Below are 10,533 nucleotides of genomic sequence, written 5' to 3'. Positions count from 1 at the left end.
AGATCCCTGTGTGCGACCAGCAACGCCTCTCATTCTGTGATTGTCACTGCAGTCAAAACCCCTTCAGAAAAGAGTCCCGAAGCCCCTCCTGAATTATCCAAACGTGAAGAGAGACTGTCCTGGCTAGATGCTAAGAACTTTCCAGAAATTACCCTCCTTGATGATACACATGGAAATCAGTCACCACCAGCAGCACAAATGCTTCCCAACAATTGTAACCAGGATGTTAAAGTAAATGGGCTCTAAATTGACGGCGCAACTTGGCGATGATCAGCGGCGGAGGCAGCGCATTCCTATTTTCGACAGGCGCAGAAGAGGGTGTCTGGCAGGTCCGCTGCACTTGCGCCGAGATGGGCGTGGCGGCGCACCAGGGGGAGGGGTCGACAGAATCAGCTGGGCGCAGTGATAGTTTCGTGCAGAAGGTGTGAGCAGGCTGGGGAGCGGAGGATCTAATGACACTGACAGCTTGTCAGTGTCATGAAAGATACACACAATCACTCATGAACCACATAATTGTTTTTATTATCTTCTTTAGCACTAGAACATCCAAGACAATCTGACAGACCATTTGGGTTTTTAGAATTCAAATAAATCTGTTAAAAATAATTCCCCTGTCCTCTAATTCTTTGACTTTTCCTAAATATGTGTCTTGTATGTTTTTCTGAAGCAAATAAGGTCCTAACAATAACACAGATAATATTACAAAGCATTTATACCTCCAAAGGCCAACAGTGGTCTGTGAGACTTATTATTTATTTATTTATTATTATTATTATTATTATTATTATTATTATTATTATTATTATTATTATTATTATTAGACTGATTAAAATGATGCACTTCACGGGGCTTTTTTTTCTTCTGTGATTGATTTGTTTTGGTTCATGCGCGCATCTGAACAGGGGGCTAGCTCTGACAGCAGACAATCAGACAGATGACCAAAAATATCAAGCAAATCCCAAAAGAAAGATAGTAAAAACAGGCATAAATAAGAGATATAAGGTGGAAGAAGCTTTAGCAATGATACAGGAGGTCAGTGAGGGGGAATCGGATGGCGGAGACGTGTCGGACATCAGCGAGCTTGACTGGAGTGAAGAGGAGGAATGTTCTGAATCAGAGTCAGAACAGTCGCGGGACAAACAGCGAAACAAATATAATGCTGCTGCCCCAAAAATACCCGACCGACCTCCAGCTGCTGTACAGTCCAGCGTAGAACCTGCAGTGGCGCATGGAAGCGCTCACGCGTCACCTCCAGGTAGAGAATTACTGTAGGCTGCTGTCAGTTTACAACTAAATAATAATAACATAAAATGGTGTAAAATTATTATTATTATTATTATTATTATTATTTAAACTAATGTAATAAATCTGAGCACAACAGTGAACACGGTATTGACAGCAGGGGCACTGCAGCGTCTCCAGATGTGCCAGTTACAGATTCAGGTAAAATATTATATCCTCCATTAAAGTACAGCAAACCATGTATTTTTCGTTTCCAAAAATTAATTTTAGAACGAACATATTTTCTGAATAAATACCTTTGTCCTGTTGAGCCTGCAGTCCCAGAATAAAATGAGCAGGGTGAGGACGGGTCGGTGTGGGAAGGTGTCCGTCCTGGTGCGCAACCGGGGAGACTTATTTTACTAATTTTAATATGTTCTTGATTATTATTGACAGTTAATAATACAACTATTTTGTGTGTGTTGGCGTGTGTGTGCGTGTGTATCAGGGAAACGAGTGCGCGGAGTGTGAATGAGAGGTACGCTGCGCAAATGCGCACTGTAAAAAGTTCAATACATTTTAAAACCTGATTTTAGGCATTAATAAAGCAGATATGAGGCAGACGTTTTGCTGATCCACTTGATTTAATATTTTGTTTCTTTACCTTAATTTCTAATGCATTAGATTACAGAAAAGCAACCTGTTGGTGTGCTCCTGCGCAAAAACACTGCATATGACAGCCTGGCTGACCATAGTGGCCTTTGGAGGGGGGTAAGAATGCTGGCAACACGTGAAGCAGAGTGGAGGACGGAGCAGATAGCAGATGTCGCCACCATTCTCTCATAAATGATTATCCTTCGTCTGGGATGGCCGGAATGCCATGTGTGTGATAGGAATTACAGGGAATCATTTCAGAGGACATCGATCTGATGACAACTGAACCAGCAGTCCTAAGTAGACTCACCCAGCTCCGCTGAGTGATTGGCACCTGTAATTCTTTGTGCTTTCCCAAATGTATCTTTAAGAGTTATGATGCACACAAATAAAAACAGATTTTCCCTTTCCCTACAAAGTCTGTATGTAGCCGCTAAATGCAGGGTGTCTGCATTTTTATTTCATTTGTCTGGCTCCCCAAGCTCTACAAGAGATTATTTATTTCAAAATGCAGTCATATACATTGTTGCTTCACTATGGTTTAGTATTGAGGCCAGGAAATAAAATGTATTTCATCATGTTAATGTAGCAGTGTCCTTCTTTGAAAAAAAGGAGAGGTGTTCATTTGATTGGTCAAATTGCGCTCAGCTGGGTTAAACCCACTTTCTCTCCTCTCTCTTGTGCCACCTGCGCCGGTGGGCGGGATGGAGGCGTGACTGCGCCTGGTTCACGAAATTGGGACAATTTTCTGGACACGCCCCGTTGACTTTATCCGCCGACGGCGCACTCTGCCCTCCGCTGACAGCGGGCGGATTCGGCGCAGTCAGCGAAGTTAGAGCCCAATGACTCTATGTCAAAGATCCAACAAACAGATCCACAACCTGGTCAGTCAGCCGTCAGTCAGAGTGAGAAGTCGTCACGTTTGAGTGTCCAGTCAGATGGGTATGTGGAGGACAACACAACGAAAACATCCTTGGTCCACAATCCAGATGTTACCATGGGCAGTGTTTTGGAAAACAGCAAATCTCCACTGGAGCAAAGACGGAAAATTTTTGACAAAATTCAGACTTCATCATTGGAAAATACATCATGTTTCCAACCAGCAAACAGAACGTACAATTTAAGCTGTGGAAACATGTCTGCTCTGGATGCACAGTTGTCTACCTCAGATATGAAGTGTAACCCAAACACCACCAAGACGCCACCGAGCCCGAGGACAGCTGGTGCTGCAAATGTCACATTTACACGTTCGCAACCATTAAATGTCACATTTATACGTTCGCAACCATTAAATGTCACATTTACACGTTTGCAGCCATTAAATGTCACATTTATACGTTCGCAACCATTAAATGTCACAATTACACTTTCGCACCCATTAAATCGGAGTGTCGACTGTGTTAAGCAGTACCGCTCCAATGTCTCCTCCTCACAATCACACGATTGATTTACCACAACCTGATGTGATAATTCCTGAAATGAAGAGCGATGCTGCGGATCAGACAAGTTCAGTCCCCACTGAAACGTCCCTCATTAAGAATCCCATGTGCTCTGCTATTAGGGAAAGTGTTTCAAGTGATGTGCCACACAGCTCTACAGTTTGCCGATCTCCTCTGAACTCCAGTGGCTGTGACCCAGTGACTCATAATGCGCTTTAAGGTGTACTAACATTCATTCTGGTCTTTGTAGTGATGCCATCGACTGCTGCTGGATCATCAGCTGCTTCTGATGCTGCCAGCAGAGCCAGGGCCCTGAAAGCGGCTATAAAAAGTCAAAAAGCCGTGACTACCAAATCCCAGGCTTGAGGCAAGTTGGCTTCGAGACAAGATGCCTTTATTGAGCTTTATGAGGCAGGTTGTGGATTTCCTCCCATTCAATACCAGGAGACATACACCTTTTGTGGCGTTTGCATTGTTGAGTAGTTTTGTAACTTAAACTGCCACAATATAAATCAGCATATCCCACAATCCACCAAGGTTTTATGTAATGGTTTCTGTCCATGTGTGTGTTCAGCTGCAACTTCTGTGCCAAAGGCTTTACAATCAAAGAGGCGTCGATTGCCAAGAAATGAAGCTGTGTCATCATCAAAGAAGCCAAAAATTGGTAAATATTGAGTTGTTGATGAAAAAGAAAATCCCAACTCCCAACGGTTTAAATTGGTCAAGTTTACACAGAGAATCATTTTGAGACTTAATGCTAATGCTAGTTATGTGAATGTTTAACTAGGATTTTTTTTCAGGTTGGGAAAGTGGAGTTTTCTTAAACACACACTCTCAATGTAATATCTCTCTTTTTCTCCTCAGATGCTGTCGTTTCATCACGCAATCCTGAGTCCTCGGCGGCTCGTCAGACCGGCGGTTGCAATGACCAAACATGCGGTGTGTTCCTACTCTTATCACAGAAGTTTTAAATAAATTGTCTTGTTGTGAACCTCAGTCTGTCCTGTCAACTTATTTTTCCACTTGATTTCAGATGCAGCAGTGCCAGCAGGTGCTGCTGGGCCGTCATCTGGTTGTGATGCTGCCACCACTGCCCTGAAACCGCCGGCAAAGATTGAAAAAGCCCTGCCGGCTAAATCCCAGGCTCACGGTGAGTCAACGTCAGGATGAGCTGTTTGGTCTCATGAGATGATCTGACATACAGCCGTTCTCAGACTGAGAGAATACATCCAGAGGTCACAGGCATCTGTTTGATGTGTTTTGGTTTTTCTTTTACTGAGGTCCCTGAAGCCGTTTTGACTCATCCATGCATGGCTTCCAGAGAAAAAGTAACTGTACAGTTTTACTTGTTTTGGCAAATGTTTGGTCTACAAGTGTCAAAGACATGTTTGGCATTCTGACTACTTGGTAAGATGAAGGGTGGTAAGCTTTAATTTCTGATCTGTCAAGGAAAAATCTTGGAGGCTAAATTATTAAAATACAAGTGGGAGAATGTTCAGAGATGACCAATGAAGGAATTTCAGCAGTTTGTAACAACGGGTTTTATTCTGACAGAATGGTACCAAAGTTCAACATGACAACCTTTTCATTCCCTTACAGGACAGCAAAAAAACGAAGGTTATCTCTTCCCCGCTGTAACTCAAATCCATCCATACGCTTTGCCATTTTATCCAACACAAGGTGATTTTTTCCAAACAAGTAAATCCAGACAGACTCCACCTTGTTGAGAAAGACCCTTTGAGGACCAGATGTTCTGACCTGGATGAATTGGGATCAATCCCATGCCCTCACTTGATAAGTGGCACTTTTACCCCAAAGCTGCGTTATGCCGGTGCATAGTGTCTACTTGACACTTTATAGTAACGTAGTGATATCCTGAATTAAGGAGGGAAAAGTCATCTTGTATTGACGTGGTGAAATTCAGAATGTGAAATTAATTTCTTGACCTTTTTTGCTCCACATGTTGATAAGTCTGTATTTTGTCTAGGTTGTGCCAACTGTACTCTGCTGGAAAAGCAAAACAAAGTGATGGCCGAAGAAAACAAAGTGATGGCAGAAGAAATAAAGAGGCTGAACAAAGGTATGGATCACTGCTGCGGCTTTGAACATGACTGCTGTTATGTTGGTGTGTCGAATGAGTTGTTCTGGTCTATAGTGATTGCATGCATGTGTCTCGGGCTGGTTTGGCTGCAACCACATTCAAAAGAAGCTGAACTTTGCAACATCAGACCTTACAAGTTGTTGAATATTTGCGTCTGGCTCATACTAAGTGCTGTTTTTTTTCCCCCCTCAGAGCTGCTGAAATTACAGAAAAGAAAATAAAACAAATGGATTCCAATGTTACTCTAAGTTGTTTTTTTTTGTTTTTTTTTATCAAGAATGTATTTAATAAAGACAATTTCAGTCCCGAAAGATGTGCACAGTTGCTTTACTTTATAAAGTCTTGCTTTACCAGTTTTGCTTCATGTTTTGTGCATTAATCCTTACCAAGATACATTTTTTCTCCCATTCGAATAACAATAGAGACCTTCGGCCACCATGCCCTCCGGGCTGAGTCCCTAATAATAAATAATGAATTTCCAATCATAATTCCCTACACTCAGTCATTGCCATGGTTTGTAATTGTTTACTTTGTGGGGATCACGTGGGCAGAATTCCCCATACAGACTTAGGGGCGGGGTTTAGTGTAAAGGATTATATAGAAATGTTATGAAGTAATGTAACTGTCTCCATCGTGATCTCATTCAGTCTTTGTAAAAAAATGTTTTCTGTTAATGTTTCTGTCGTGGTTACTGTATTGATAACTGATGCTGCTCAAAGTAGTACAACCAAAATGTAAAAATATGTAGAGAACGTGCTCTTGAGAAATGTTTCCATTATTTGCCCATCATACTGAGATGACAGAGGCCACAGCGATGGATGTGTCTGTCACCTGACATTTTATTAATTTTCGTCAAACTCCTCAGTTTCACATTTTCATCAGATCGAGACCTCAAAGAATCATTGATCATCATGGGTGTTTGTCTGTTCTTTTCACTTTGTTTTGGGATTTCAATGACCATTGCTGGCCCTAACTGAAGGCAAAAGAATGCATTGTACCGAGTGTTGCGATTTCCATCGTTCCAGGCAGGCCAGCGGCTCACCAGAGCCGGTCGGGGGAGAAAATGGTATCAGTGACCTCAACCTTGATGGCTGATGGGGACAGCAGGTATATAAAACAATAACACCAGAACAACACCAGAACGTGACGCTGAAGATGTGGCCACACATTGAGCAACTGTTCAAACTTAATCCGACCAAAACAAGACAAGACATTTATGATGTCCGTGCTCATCTGATGGAGTGCTGACTACTGCACGACCTTCTGTTTTTATCTCAAAGACAGCATGAAATTGACAGGCGGCAGTGTAACGTGACCCTCGTGACTATTCATCAATTCATCCATCCATCCATCCATCAGCTGCATGCACTTATCCTTTAAAGGACCTTCGGAAAGGGGGTCCTGGTATGTTTACCAGCTGACACTGGACACAGAGTGGGCCGGACCCCTGACACATCAATCTCTGTAAGGGCTGTAATCTCTCTGTAGGGGCTGCTTAAAGCAACAAGCACAATAAAACCACGTGACTCGTCACTTCGCTGTCACCTTTATTGAGATTTAATTTTTTAATATGATGAAATTTGATTTCATCTTGAAAAATCACAATCAAATATAATAACTGTAAAACCACCCATGGTGACATTTGACGCTGTGATGTGAGTCTATAGATTAATCATCCATGTTTCTGCGGAGATTTCCTGATGCCTTGAACACATACTTTCTCACATGACATCTGACTTTAAGTCCCGCGCCCTCGAGGCCGTTTCCACGCCGCTAAACGAGGCGGCTCCGCTTGATGAGCACGCCAACGCCTTCGGGGCCTTGCGATGACAGCGCGTAAAGACGCTGCCGCTAATGGAAATGCCAGTGTCAGCTCTGAGAACAGAGCACCTCCGAGACGGAGGGATTGAGGCCGACAGGTGAGTCCCCCAGCGGGGAGGCCCACGTGTGGAGCGCCGCAGACAGACGGCCGTCCTGATCCGAGGTGTATTTTCAAGCTGCACGTGTTTTTTGTTTCACTCATGTATAGTGCCATGTGATTGTGTGTATAAACGTTGAAAGGATTTAGTACGCGGCTCCCAAAAGACAAATGAGAGTAACAATAAGAAGTCCACTCTTGTTTTCATTTACCGGCTCTTCTCCTTCAAGTGTTAGTGTTTCATGTTTCATGTCAGATTCGTGTTAAGTCTTTTGTTTTCGGCACTTCATTGCGCTTTTCACAAAGAGATCAAAGGTTTAGCTATGGTGACCCTCCACCGACGCAGTCACAGGGCACACAAGCAGTCACAATGCAAAGTAATAAAAACACAGTTTAGCCATAGAAATATACAACAAGACTTATTTTTGATAAACTGCTGCGGTTTATGAGGTGTGCATCCGAGTCCACCGGTTTGGTGTCTGCGATCGGAACAGCACCGTCATCCGAATCACACCTGGTTGAAATGGTAAGAAGAACGGCAGCTTAAAGGAGCTCAGATGTTCGCTTTGTGCTGTCCTCTGTGTGTCAGGATGTGTCGGGCCACAAAAAAACTGCACCCACTGGGGAAGTTTAAAGCTTTTCAATCCAGCTTGAGAAGTTGAGACTCATTATAGACTGATTGTTTTTAGTTACTGCTGTTTCTAATATTATCACAGAGGATTGCAGTGTTGGCAGACACAACGCCTGAGACTGGAGCCATGAGGCATCATTTGACAGATATATAATGTTTAAACTGCTTTTCTTTGAATTCCAAAACCTTGATCTTATTCAGGATTAGTAAAGCAGTGTTTGACTTTAATAACTGTGATAACGTAAAACAAATAGAATCATCATATAAAGTATTTACTAGACTAATTTTACTGATTCAGTCATCTCAAAGGGAAATTGGTTTGCATGTAGAACCAGAAGTGAATAAAACCTTGTAGAGGTTCAAACAGAGAGCCAAGCGGAAACTCTATCTCTCTATCTACTATTTCCCTCTTTGTGCAGTGGTGCGGGGTCATGAAGCGCTTGAATCCTCTCACAGCTCGTCACGGTGGCGCCCTCTTGTGGTGGAGAGATGCTAAATCTTCCCCAATATTATCTGAGCCCCTCAAGCCCAAATTTGTGATAAGAATATTCTTGCTGTGGCTCTAATCTACACACACACAAACTAACGAGACACCAATGGGCCTTTCAAGGATGTCTTCAATACCAGAGAGAAGGTTTACAGTACCTGGAGGAAACCTGGGAGAACATGCAAACCACATACAGAAAGTGCTCACAACTATACGAATTGCCCTTCATGCATATTTTCTGGTTTTTGTTTTTGTTGTTTATTTGGTTTTTTTTGTTTGCTTTTTTTCAAAATCTGCTGCCATTAGTGTCTGTGCTGTGCTCCTTTGTTATGAGTGGTGTTCGTGTTTTTTCCTCATCGTAAATTACAGTGACGGGCGTTCTCTTCCGGGTAGGGGAACGTGAGCCACATATTTGACTTGACACACATATTTTATGGCAGATGCCCCCTCTGATACAGTCCTCAGAGGGATTCAAACCTGCTGTCGTTAACCTCTAGGCCAGCCTCATTGTGCATAATGCTAACCTGTCCTTTTCAGTATTTTTTATCTTTTGTTTTCTACACCGAGGACAGAGAACTGTATTTCATTCCTTTGAGTCCAGATTGCGTGACTGATGAAGCTGAATATGTTTTTTTTCCTTCATGTGACAGATTACTATGAATTTCACTTTTTTTCATGCACCAATGGAGAACATAAAAGTATCCATTATTATAGTTAATCACAGTTATTCTGTGTTTACTTTTAACTTCTTTGCTTTTGTACATGTAAAAGAAGTTGTTATATTTTTCAAATCTCAACACGTTTTGGTGCAAAGCCATGAATGACAAAGACTCACGTACATGCAGCACTGCACAAATACGACGCTCTTTTTCTCTTTTATTGTCAACTGTTGGCTTCACATGTTCTATCACTGCACAAATTCCTGTATTCACAAATCCAGCACGTTTATAAATCGCACATGTCTAATTTTATGCAATATGACAGAATATGACGGGAGTCGCCTGTTCGGTCGCGGCCTGTGACGTTAATATCGATTCCTGTACCAATTTATAAATGAACTTCACTTAAATAGCCTGTTGTACCATTTTAGCCTTCTCAACACCGCCACATTCACATCAATCACACACGCACACGCACACACACACAAACACACACACACCAATGCATGTTGCCATGTTAGGCATCTGGACAAGCAGGACCGAATTAGGATTCAGTGCCTTGCCCAAGGACACTTCGACACATGGCCAGGTCAGAATGGAGGAAGCACATGCAAGTGACTGAATGTGGTTAACCCTTTATACGGACTCATTGAAATATCCAGAGAACTGAAAGACTTGGCTATAGCTACAGAATATTAAGACCTACTTTTTTACATTTGTGACTTTGTAGTTTGTTTAAAAACACACATGCACACACACATACACACACACATTCAAGTAAATTCACTCTATCTAAACTACTGAAGTATGTCGCCTACAATTAACAACTTATTCATACAATTAATTCACTTTTTACCCTGAAGTCCTGAAATGTTCATTAATATGGCATTGTGTCGGTCTGCCTGTGTGTGTGTGTGTGTGTGTGTGTGTGTGTGTGTGTGTGTGTGTGTGTGTGTGTGTGTGTCCTTGCTTTCGCTATACATAACTGAGTAATACAAAACTTTCCCAAGAGCTTCTTTAATTGTGAATATTGTGTAGTCTAGAAGAAAATATTGTCATGAAACATGTTACTGTTTCTGAAAACAAAGGCACAGCCTGTTTCTAAAATACACATGGTGAGCGATGGGTTCTACAGTGGGACTTGCTATAGGATGCTGCTTATGTAACAGAACGGCCCGGAGTCCGACGGTCGTCATCAATCGGAAATGTTTATCATGTTTCTCCGGTTGCCAAGGCTATACGGCGAGCCTCGTCGACGAGTGGAGACAAGACGTAATCGCTCCACAGTAAATCACGCTGACACACCTTTCTACACATGACATGTTTCAAGGGAGTGACCTCTGTTCCCTCCCTTCAAATGTTCCCGCAAGTCCGCACTGTATCGATCTAACGTCACCATTTCTGTTGAAGTTCTCTATAAAAG

The sequence above is a fragment of the Salarias fasciatus genome, chromosome 23 (assembly GCF_902148845.1).
Source record: "Salarias fasciatus chromosome 23, fSalaFa1.1, whole genome shotgun sequence".
In the NCBI taxonomy this organism is placed as follows: Eukaryota; Metazoa; Chordata; class Actinopteri; order Blenniiformes; family Blenniidae; genus Salarias; species Salarias fasciatus.
This window is presented reverse-complemented; position numbering follows the sequence as displayed.